The sequence below is a fragment of the Hyperolius riggenbachi genome, chromosome 1, assembly GCF_040937935.1.
Source record: "Hyperolius riggenbachi isolate aHypRig1 chromosome 1, aHypRig1.pri, whole genome shotgun sequence".
In the NCBI taxonomy this organism is placed as follows: domain Eukaryota; kingdom Metazoa; phylum Chordata; class Amphibia; order Anura; family Hyperoliidae; genus Hyperolius; species Hyperolius riggenbachi.
This window is the reverse complement of record NC_090646.1, coordinates 137,949,762-137,961,926: the sequence shown is the minus strand read 5'-3', so window position 1 is coordinate 137,961,926 and position 12,165 is coordinate 137,949,762. Positions and strand designations below refer to the sequence as shown.

The following is a 12,165-nucleotide window of genomic DNA, read 5'->3' as shown; positions in this document are numbered from 1 at the left end:
ATGGGGCAGCAATCTTTTTGGTTGAAAGGAGTTGCCAGGGAGCATGAGACATAGTTCCAGCTGTCCTGTGTCCTGATCACCCTGCCCAGCTGCACGCGCTAGGCTTCAAATCTCAAATTCAAAATTAAAGAAAAAATATTGCACCAAAACAACAGAACGAGAATCCCACCATGCTTTGCACAGCATCAGTGGATAAATGCCTGGGCAGTTTTCTTCTGTGCAGCTAAAAAATGAGGCTTGGGTAAGAAAAACAAAGTTCTGATGCCGTGGAACTGTTAAAGAAACACCAAGCCTTTTCAGTACTGCTGAGTAGATTTTTAATTTGGAGGTTCACTTTAAGTGCACTTTAATTTTTTTTTTTAAACTGGCCCTGAAACTAAAGATCAGGTTTCCATTTCAAAGTGATGCAAATGCGGCTACGTAGCCACATCGCATCACTTTTGCCGCTGCTCGCATCACTTCCGCATCTCCCGATGCGGAAGTGAATTGAGGAGATGGGATGCGGCTGCGGCCGTGCGAAAATCTGCAGCATGCTGCAGATTTTCGGATCGCTCCGCACCGCACAACATGCACACAGTGGAAACTCTTCCACTGGCATGCATGTGTTTCAGCACACCCGCGGTGCAATGCGGCTATGTAGCCACATCACACCGCTCCTAGTGGAAACTGGCCCTAAGGCCTCTTTTCCACAGGCAGTTGAACTGTATGCTAAGCAAGCAGTTACCAGGCAGCAGTGAGCAGTTACCAGAGTTTGAGAGGCATTTCACTGCCTATCTATCAACTTCCCATGAAAAAGAGGCCTAAAACATCTTGTGAGTTATCTCTACCTTCGGTATCACATTGACCTCAATTCACTAAGATCATGCTGGTGATAATAAGGCAAGAAAAAAACTTACCACCACACATCAGTCGGTATTTTCAGTGTTAATTCACTAAAGAAGCTTGCCTTGTAGAGATACGTTTTCACAGAGAGAGAGTTATCTTATCATTTCTGTCTTAAGTTACCTTCTATGTAATTATTTTCACATGGGGTTAATTAACAGCCTGTTTTTAACTTCTGTAGTTATTTTAACCATTGAATAGTTAACTTTAGAGATCTCTCCTTAAATTTAAATACAGAAGAGTTAAAGCAGATCCGACATGAAAAACTAACTATAACAAGTAACTTGTCTATATATCTTATCTAAAGTTTAGATAGTTGACACAGCAAATCTAGCTGCAAACAGCTTCAATAGAGTATGATTATTTCTTCCTGTGATACAATGACAGCAGCCATGCTGTTTGTAAACATTACACACAGACAAGCTTATCTGCATCTTTAGCACTCAGCCTGTGAAAAAAACCTAATTCCTCCTCCCTCCTCCCCCCTCCTCCCTTCTGCGTCTGAAATCTCTGGCTAGTAATACCTCCCCCTCCTCCTGCCCAGACTGAGCTCCCATGAGCCCTTGCTATTATCTGAAAATGCTAAGGCTCTCTGAAAGGCTGTGGGCGAGGCTTGTTTAGTTTATAGGGAATTAGAGTATTAAAACAAAAACAAAAAAGTATTTGGCTTGAGGAATGCCATATAAACAATAGGAAAGGAACACAATTATGTAATGAGTAAAAGTTCATCTCGGATCCACTTTAACTTTAGGTTTGCCTGAGGTAAATTGTTCAGTGAATAGTACATGCCTTATCACCATGGTGATATCACTAGAAACATCTCAGAAACATTATTAAATACAGGGGATGAGTTTATTGAATTGAGGCCATTATTTAAAACATTTTTTGAGACTTTACATGCATAAAAGCACTCAGTATTAATTATTTCTGATTGATCTAGCTTTGGTATTTCTTGAAAATAAATATATGGACAATTGGTACTATTGTGAGCTTCTGCATTACATGTGTTGACTAGCTAAACATTTCAATTCAAGTGGATGAATTTCATATGTACAGTATTGACCCATGTTATAGCACATTTTAATTCAGAGTAACGAAAACCCAAGAAAGAGTACATAGTAAATCTGTGTTCTCTTTTTTTTTTTCCTTTTTAAATGACCAGACTAATGGGATTCAAGTACCTAGTTGCACAAACATGTCTCTTTTTTAAATTATTTTATTTAATACACATTCTTGGCAGCAAATCAAAATCCATTTAAACAATAATCCTTTATGATATTTATTATGAGTAGAGATAGTCAGATGTTAATCATTCTGTGTTGATGCAAAATCGTGTGCTAAATAGACACAAATGTATGTATAATATATATATACATATGTTTATCATTTTTAACACAGCTGCCGTACAAGATCCCTCTTTCCCTCAACAAACATGGTGCGCACGGCAATATACGGGTGAGCGCATGCGTATCATACCCGTAATGCGCCCCACGTACTGTAGGAGGTTGTTGGCATGCGACCTGCGCATGCGTCCGGAAACAAGCGTAGACGCGCTTGTATTCCACGTAGGCGCCAGCATCACGACGCAGCGTGTACAATACCACGCCCCCCTATCCCTGCCGCCTAATCCCTCACTAGCATTCCTACTACCAACGGCGCAGTGAGACGCCAGAACCCCGCACATACACGGATTCCGATTGGCTTACACTTCCACATCACGGGCAGCCATTGGCCACCACCCCCCCGCATCTCCACACCCCCTCCAGACCAACATACTTCTATTTAAAGGTCCAACGCTGACACAAAGCCACAGAGGTGCCAAGCGTACACTGGACCTGCGCAAGGTAAATGTGGCTATTTGTTTATTTGTTTAGTGGTTTATTTATTTATTGCAGTCCGAAGTTCTAATTGTACTCTGCTACACGCTCCCCTACCAAATACTTTCTCCTCACGTGCTCGTTTTCCCTCCCTCACTTCCTGGCCCCTAGAGCCCCCCGCTGCCCTGCTTATAAGAAATTCTGCTTATAAGAATCCACACCTTCCTGGTTCTTTTTTCCCCCAGCACCTTCTCCTCTAAGATATCACACATATTTGGACACAATAGAGGTGTCTCTCTAATCACCTCCTTATTCATCATATCCCTGTATACGTTTTATTCACCACATCCCCGGGTATTGTATATATATACTATTTTAAACACCATTTACCACCAGTATAAAGTTGGCAACTGTTACCATACTATATGTCTTATATTCCATGATGCAGTCGGATTAACGCTGGTGCATATTATATGTTTTTTAATTACATTATCTACATGGATTACTTGTGCAGCACTCTGATGTGCCTGTTTCATCTCTGTCGTTTTTTTAGTGTAATACTCCTACTGTTGAATGCCTGATGAAGCGGGATTGTGCCCGTGAAACGCGTTGCGATACTGTCTTTGGAGTATGTGAATAAATTGTATGTTCCTTAACTGACGCATCAAGTCCATTTTTGAGTGGCTGGTCCACCACCGCCACCCGAATGTTTTAAACTTTTTAGACATCTTTTATCCTACTGGCGCCTCTGCACATCGTTTAGTTAAGATTTCCACCCTGGGTGGAAGGGTGATATACCCTCTTTTTCTTCCTTCAGAGAGCGACTTCTTAATCCTGAGTGGGGACAGGTTTAATCTCCCCACCTGCCTATACAGTGGTTACCTGAGCGGTAACCCACGTTTGTGAGTATAATACTTACTTGTCATATTCATTCCAGTTGGTTCTAACATACTACACCATATTGGGCTCTCGGTTTCTCTCCTTTTACAAATGGATGTATGCACCTTGAAAATGAAGTGGGTGTGGAATTTTTTAAGCTGCATACATTTTCATAAAATCGAGCATACACTTTGCAACAGCTCAGGGATACTAAATGCCACTGACTATCCACAATTGTAGGTAAAAAAAAAAGTACTTCATAGGAAAAAAATATGAAAATCAGCATTATAAAATGCATTGTTTTACCTGTATTGTTTGGCCAATCTACGGGCATCTGACCAGTTACTGAACTCTAGGCTGGGCAAGCACTACATGCACAAGCTACTGTAATTGGAGAAATTCTTCGTCAGATGAGGTCACTGAGTGGGCTGCTGGGTTGTGCATTATGGCTAATAGAATATTTCTGTAATCTACTAAGGGATCAAAGGAATTCTTTATTTGACCATCATTTACTGATCCTTACTGATCCTCAAAGTGGCTCACACTGTTTGTGTACCACTGCAAATCTGAATAAGAATGAGCAAGGCAATCTTCAATACCATTTAACCATGACATCGCTACTGTAAAATAATAATAATGCAATGTTATTGCCCTAACAATAAAAGTAAAGTCACACAGGAAGACTATCTATAAATAAAGAAAAAATAAACAAAGTAAGTATGATAAAAGCTAAAGATAAATATAGAAAAACAGAAATAGGCAGGGAAGAATGAATGTAGAACACAAGGTTTTATATTACAGGCACAATGTGATGCATAGCCAGTAATAGAAATCAATTCATACACAGTTGAAAAGTTTGCATTATAGGGTATCAAACTCCTATACAGGTAGTCCTTGGTTAACGAACGAGATAGGGACTGTAGGTTCGTTCTTAACATGAATCTGTTCTTAATTTGGAACAATGTGTTATCTCTGTCCCCTGTACCTCCTCTGTGCCCCCCTGTGCCTCCAGTGTCCCCCTCTGTGTCATTTCTGCCCTCTGTACCTGCTTATACAAGTTTTTAAAAGCCATTTATTCTTTGAATTTTTTTGAAAAACATTTTTGGCTTGTTCCCATGGAAACATTAAATCCATGTTGTTCATATATAGGTGCTTCGTTTGTAAGTCGGGCGCTCGTAAGTCGGAGACTACCTGTATTGTGCAATTTGGCTGTCTGTGCAGCACTATTCTCAGAACTCCTTCTCTTCTAGCTTTGGGGATGCTGCCTGAGAGTAGCGAATGTGATCAGTGAGCATACATTTCAATGAAAGCCCTAGTCCAAGCATTGCATATAAAGTTATTAATTAAATTAATAATTCATTTAAAACAGTGTTTAAAAAGTTGCTGGTTTTATCAACACAGAGATATAAAACACCTTTTGCACTAATTCCTAGACCCATATCCACCTCCAGCTCACTCATACTTCCCTGCCACCATTGATGAGCAAAAAAGTGTTGCTTTAAATGACAGAGCAATTACCCTCCTCTAGCATGTCTGTGTAACTAAATGGGCAGAATTTCAGACTGACTGGGAGACAGCAGGCACAGCTGAAGGTCTGTGAATTCATGTAGCAGGTGTTTTGTTTTGTTTTCTGTGATCGTGCAAAAAACATCAACTTTGCATTAAACTTTTTATACATGATTTATTTAAATCCTGCTCTGGCAAATGCTTTTCTGTGTTTTTACTAAAGCTTTAGAAAACAGAATGATAGTACAAAAGACATTGTAGAAAAGTTAAAACCTTTTTTTTTTCTTTTTTTTTTAAAGGAATTCTAAAGAACAATACATCCTGTTCTCTTGTGTACTGTCTCCTCAAAATAAAGTGTTCCTCAAGGGTGCTTAACCTTCCTGGCGGTAAGCCCGAGCTGAGCTCGGGGTAAGCCGCCGGAAGGCACCGCTCAGGCCCCGCTGGGCCGATTTGCATAATTTTTTTTTTGCTGCACGCAGCTAGCACTTTGCTAGCTGCGTGCAGTGCCCGATCGCTGCCGCTACCCGCCGATCTGCCGCTATCCGTCGCGCCGCAGCCGCCCCCCCCCCCCCCAGACCCCGTGCGCTGCCTGGCCAATCAGTGCCAGGCAGCTCTATGGGGTGGATCGGAATCCCCTTTGACGTCACGACGTCGGTGACGTCATCCCGCCCCGTCGCCATGGCGACGGGGGAAGCCCTCCGGGAGATCCCGTTCTTTGAATGGGATCTCCGGATCTCCGATCGCCGGCTATCATGTAGCGAGACTTTGTCTCGCTACATGAAAAAAAAAAAAAAAATTTAAAAAAAAAAGATTTGCTGCCCCCTGGCGATTTTTTTTGCAAACCGCCAGGAGGGTTAATGATAAAAGACAGCAAGAAAAACTGAAATGTCAAAATATACTTTAATGTCACACAACCTGCAAGGGCTGAGTATGTTCAGCAAACATTGTATAGGAGCACTTTCCTGATATTGTGCTTGTGACACCGGGATGTATTTACTAAGTATTAGTAAAACTTTTGTGCGCTGACCGTACACATACATTTTACTAGGCATTATTATTTTATTTATATAGAGCCAACATTTTCCATAACGCTGTACATTGTACAAAACAAATATTGGGGATCATAGATACACTAGAATGTCAAGACCCTTTACAGTCGTAAAACATCCAGCAGCACAAGTACACATGCATACCTAGGCTCTTGCACACTGCAAGTGATTCCGATTCAGATTCCGCTTTTTAATCAGTTTTTACATCCGATTCAGGGCTCGTTTCCACTGTTGCGGTGCGGAATCGCCTGGATTCCACCGCTGATGAAATCGCATGCGGATGCGATTCCCCATGCGTTTTTTGCCGCGAATTCACATGCAAATTCACATAGGTAAGGGTATATGCGATTTTAACCATGTCACTGCCTGTGTGAATTTACATCGGTACCTATGCGAATACGCATGCGAATTCGCCGCAAAAACGCATGGGGAAAACGCATGCGATTTCCCTATTAAATACATTGCATGCGATTCGCAAGCATTCCACTCTCAGGCGAATTCGTTGGCTCTTTTGTGCGTTTTTTCACTGCTCAAAAAAACGCACATCACCAACGCAACAGTGGAAACAGGTCCATCCACTTGCATACCATGTGCGAATCCGCATCCGTTGGACACATGCGGATTCGCGATAGTGGAAACGAGCCCTCAGATTCCGATTTGCAGTGTGCAGGGAGCAAACTGCAAATCGGAAAACCTGAATCTGATGTAAAAACTGATTAAAAAGCGGAATCTGAATCAGAATCACTTGCAGTGTGCAAGAGGCCTAATGTGTGGTTTGAGCTATCACTAAAATTGGTACGCATTCATATGGCAAATTAGAGCAAAATAGGAAACTATAGGAGGAGGTGCCTGCCCTAGCAAGCTTACAATTTAGAGGGTAGTGGGGTGGAAACAATAGGGAAGAAGACCCAGAGGTTAGTGGATGAGGCAGTAAATCTCCAATGCTACCTAAAGCAACTTATAGGCTTGTCTGAAAAGGTCACACACACACACAAGTCACACACACAAGTCACTGATCAATTTAACTACAAGTTATTACATTTTAGAAGTCCACATCCTGTGAATGTTCCGATGTAAACATAATGTAAACATAAAATAATTCAATAGTCAGTTTGCATATATTCACAGGACTCAATATTTCTGGATAAGCATATCGCTGATTTACGCTTACTGCATAGATTTATCTTTTAGAATTTCAATTGCTTCAGAAATACAGTGTTCTGCATGTACTTTGAGAAGGAGTGTAGGAGTGCTTTTCACTCATTTGTGTGCCTGCAGTCATTAGTGAAGGGATAGCTGCTACAGACTCTCATAATGAAAGCTTAGTTAGGCTCTTGTAGGCTTCTTAGCTTGTTCCTTGCTGATTCTTATTGCTAAAAAAGCACCCCACAACAGCTCTTTTGAGAGCTAATCTTGTTCTTGTGATCTATATTTGTGTGTGTGTGTGTGTGTGTGTCCCACTGACACTTGTGTTGCATAGACAGCCTTGGTAATTCCTACTGTGTATGCCACTGCCAGGCCCAGCACAATCAGTGACCACTACCTGTGTGTGTGACAGGTGCTCATTGTAATACGCACTGCATATACCTACCTGTTGTTCACTGTGCACCCACCCACCAATGGGAGCACACGCAGTGTCACTGCCTGTCCAGTACCTGTCTGTGTGTGACAGGTGCACATTGTAATACCCACTGCATATACCTACCAACTGTTCATTGTGCACCCACCCACCAACGGGAGCGCACGCAGTGTTGCTGTGCCTGTCTGGTACGTGTCTGTGTGTGACAGGTGCAGATTGTAATACCCATCACTGCATATACCTACTACTACCTGTTGTTCACTTCAGTGCACCCACCCACCTACGTGAGCGCACGCAGTGTCAATGTGCCTGTCCGGTACCTGTCTGTGTGTGACAGGTGCACATTGTAATACCCATCACTGAATATACCTACTACTACCTGTTGTGCACTTCAGTGCACCAACCCACCTACGTGAGTGCACGCCGTGTGATGTACCACTCCGTGCATACCTGTTAACTGCACCTGTTTGACTGCACATTGTATTACTCAAGTCAGTGCATACCTTTCATGTCATCCCCCCCCCCCCCCCCCCCCGATATGGACAAAATGGACAAAACGGGTAGAGGCAGACCCAGAGGAAGGCCACCCGGCAGGTCTGTGCGAGGTTGTGGGGATGTGATTTCGTGCGGCCTTGCACCAAAGTATGTTCCCAATAGAGGAGATGAACAGGGGAACAGTTTAGAGGGGGAGTCATAGAGGAGTAGGAGGAGACGAGTTCCTGAAAGAAGCAGGGGGAGCTCGTCATCAGAAACAGCTGGTGGCAGTGTCCGGCGCCATGTATCACCACCTATGTACAGCCAGCCAACATGCCCTTCAACGTCAGCTGCTGATGCCACCAGAGTGCCATCACCCCAGTGTGGCTCAGCGGTTTGGAAATGTTTTAATGTGTTTGCCTCAGATCGGAGCAATGCCATCTGTTCTCTCTGCCTCCAAAAATTGAGCTGTGGAAAGGCCAACGCCCACGTAGGGACAGGTGCCTTACGAAGGCACCTAGAGAAAAGGCACAAACTGCAATGGGAAGAGCACCTGAGCAAAAGCAGCATACAAAAGAAAAGCCACCCTCCTTCTACTCTTCCTCCTTCAGGTGCATCATCATCAGCCGCTTTCTCCCTTGCACCTTCACAGCCACCCTCCTCCACTCCGCCTCTGACCTTGAGCGAATCCTGCTCCTCTGCCCACAGCAGCCAGGTGTCTGTGAAGGAAATCTTTGAGCGGAAGAAGCCAATTTCTGCCAGTCACCCCTTTGCCCGGCATCTGACAGCTAGCTTGGCGGAACTGTTACCATACCAGCTGGTGGACTCTGAGGCCTTCCGTAAATGTGTGGCCATTGGGACACAACAGTGGAAGATGCCAGGCTGCAATTATTTGTCTAAAAAGGCGATACCCAAACTGTACCATGAAGTTGAGGCAAGTGGTGTCATCTCTGGCACACAGCATTAGGTCAAGGGTCCACCTGACCATGGATGCCTGGTCTGCCAAGCACGGTCAGGGCAGGTACATTACTTACACAGCCCATTGGGTCAACCTGGTGACTGATGGCAAGAAGGGAGTACGTGGCTGTGCGGCGGACCAACTTGTGACACCTCCACAGCTTGCAGACAGGCCTCCTGCCACCTCCTCTCCTCCTGCTACATCCTCTTCGGTGTTGTCATCCTCCTCCTCCTTGGCTGAGTGGCAGTTCAACTCTACTGGTGCTGCGATATCCTCTCCAGCTACACAGCCCCAGCACCCCAGGGCCTATGCTGCATGCCAGGTACGACGGTGTCACGCCATCTTAGACATGTCTTGCCTCAAAGCGGAGAGTCACACTGGACCAGCTCTCCTGGCTGCTCTTAACAAACAGGTGTATCAGTGGCTGACCCCGCACCAGCTGGAGATCGGCAACATGGTGTGTGACAACCGCAGCAATCTCATTTCTGCGTTGAATTTGGGAAAGCTGACACATGTATCCTGCATGGCACATGTGCTGAATCTAGTCATTCAAAGATTTGTGTCAAAGTACCCAGGCTTAGAGGACATCCTGAAGCAGGCCAGGAAGTTGTGTGGGCATTTCAGGCGGTCTTACATGGCCATGGCACACTTTGCTGAGATTCAGCGGAGAAACAAGTTGCCGGTGAGACGCCTCATTTGCGATAGCCCAAAGTAAATGGTAGGGAGAGGCACACCTTTCCGTAGTGTTCGGGTGCGTAACCACGGATGTCAAGCAACATCCAAAGAGCAATCAAATAGTAGGGTAGTAGAAGTTTGTCTGCACTGTTCTGAAGAAGGGGACCCTTGATGGCCCCAAAACAATTGTTAACTTAAGTGTTGACATGTGACTGGAGAATAAAACATTTGCTCACTGAGAAGCTGGAGTGCTAACCAATCCTTTCTACTATTTATTTGCGATAGCCCGACTCACTGAAATTCGACCCTCCTTATGTACTCTTGCCTGCTAGAACAGGAGAAAGCCGTCACCCAGTACCTCTACAATTTCAGTAGAAGGACACAATCTGGGGAGATTGGGATTTTCTGGCCCAACAACTGGCCATTACCTGAACGTTCGGCTAGCGCTGTGATTGGCCGAACGGGTCACGTGGTTCGGACCCGAACGCGCTCTGATTGGCCGAACTGTCACGTGGTTCGGGTAAATAAATACCCGAACCACGTCATATCTCCGCCATTTGTCTGTGGGTTTAGCTTTGGGTAGGCAGGCAGGGTAGTTCGCGCTCCAGCCACGCTAGCCAGGGTCCCCCCTGTCATTGTGTCGCTGCTGGGAACAGTAGTACACCGCTCGCTCAGCCACACTATATAGCATTCTGTTTACTGCCACTCTGTGTACCTCGCTCAGCCACATTATATAGCATTCTGTTCACTGTTCTGTGTCTGCTGGGAATAGTGGTACACCGCTCGCTCAGCCACACTATATAGCATTCTGTTTACTGTTCTGTGTCTGCTGGGAATAGTGGTACACCGCTCGCTCAGCCACACTATATAGCATTCTGTTTACTGTTCTGTGTCTGCTGGGAATAGTGGTACACCGCTCGCTCAGCCACACTATATAGCATTCTGTTTACTGTTCTGTGTCTGCTGGGAATAGTGGTACACCGCTCGCTCAGCCACACTATATAGCATTCTGTTCACTGTTCTGTGTCTGCTGGGAATAGTGGTACACCGCTCGCTCAGCCACACTATATAGCATTCTGTTTACTGTTCTGTGTCTGCTGGGAATAGTGGTACACCGCTCGCTCAGCCACACTATATAGCATTCTGTTTACTGTTCTGTGTCTGCTGGGAATAGTAGTACACCGCTCGCTCAGCCACACTATATAGCATTCTGTTTACTGCCACTCTGTGTACCTCGCTCAGCCACATTATATAGCATTCTGTTCACTGTTCTGTGTCTGCTGGGAATAGTGGTACACCGCTCGCTCAGCCACACTATATAGCATTCTGTTTACTGTTCTGTGTCTGCTGGGAATAGTGGTACACCACTCGCTCAGCCACACTATATAGCATTCTGTTTACTGCCACTCTGTGTACCTCGCTCAGCCACATTATATAGCATTCTGTTCACTGTTCTGTGTCTGCTGGGAATAGTGGTACACCGCTCGCTCAGCCACACTATATAGCATTCTGTTTACTGTTCTGTGTCTGCTGGGAATAGTGGTACACCGCTCGCTCAGCCACACTATATAGCATTCTGTTTACTGTTCTGTGTCTGCTGGGAATAGTAGTACAACGCTCGCTCAGCCACACTATATAGCATTCTGTTTACTGCCACTCTGTGTACCTCGCTCAGCCACATTATATAGCATTCTGTTCACTGTTCTGTGTCTGCTGGGAATAGTGGTACACCGCTCGCTCAGCCACACTATATAGCATTCTGTTTACTGTTCTGTGTCTGCTGGGAATAGTGGTACACCACTCGCTCAGCCACACTATATAGCATTCTGTTTACTGCCACTCTGTGTACCTCGCTCAGCCACATTATATAGCATTCTGTTCACTGTTCTGTGTCTGCTGGGAATAGTGGTACACCGCTCGCTCAGCCACACTATATAGCATTCTGTTTACTGTTCTGTGTCTGCTGGGAATAGTGGTACACCGCTCGCTCAGCCACACTATATAGCATTCTGTTTACTGTTCTGTGTCTGCTGGGAATAGTGGTACACCGCTCGCTCAGCCACACTATATAGCATTCTGTTTACTGTTCTGTGTCTGCTGGGAATAGTAGTACACCGCTCACCCGCCACTGTATAGCATTGTGCTCTGTGTCGCTGCTGGGAATAGTGGTACACCGCTCACCCGTCACTGTATAGCATTGTGCTCTGTGTCGCTGCTGGGAATAGTGGTACTGTATAGCATTTCTGTACTGCCACTGTACTGCTGCCAGTCAGCGTGTACTGTAAGGATAAGTGAAATGAGGAAGAAATCCGGTGAAAGAGGGAGGGGCAAGGGAAGAGGTGTTTC

At 44.9% G+C, this 12,165-nt stretch overlaps 1 protein-coding gene across 3 annotated transcripts in view; it reads left to right on the top strand.

The window, feature by feature from the left end:
* Window positions 1-12,165, top strand: part of SGCZ (sarcoglycan zeta) — a 1,116,694-nt gene that overhangs the window by 78,705 nt on the left and 1,025,824 nt on the right. The window contains exon 1 of one of the 3 annotated variants that reach the window (XM_068278611.1): window positions 767-812. The exons of the other annotated variants lie outside the window; for them this stretch is intronic. The gene's annotated coding sequence lies outside the window, so the exon portion shown is untranslated. Of the gene's footprint in view, window positions 1-766; window positions 813-12,165 lie in introns of those variants that run through there. 3 annotated transcript variants of the gene reach the window in all.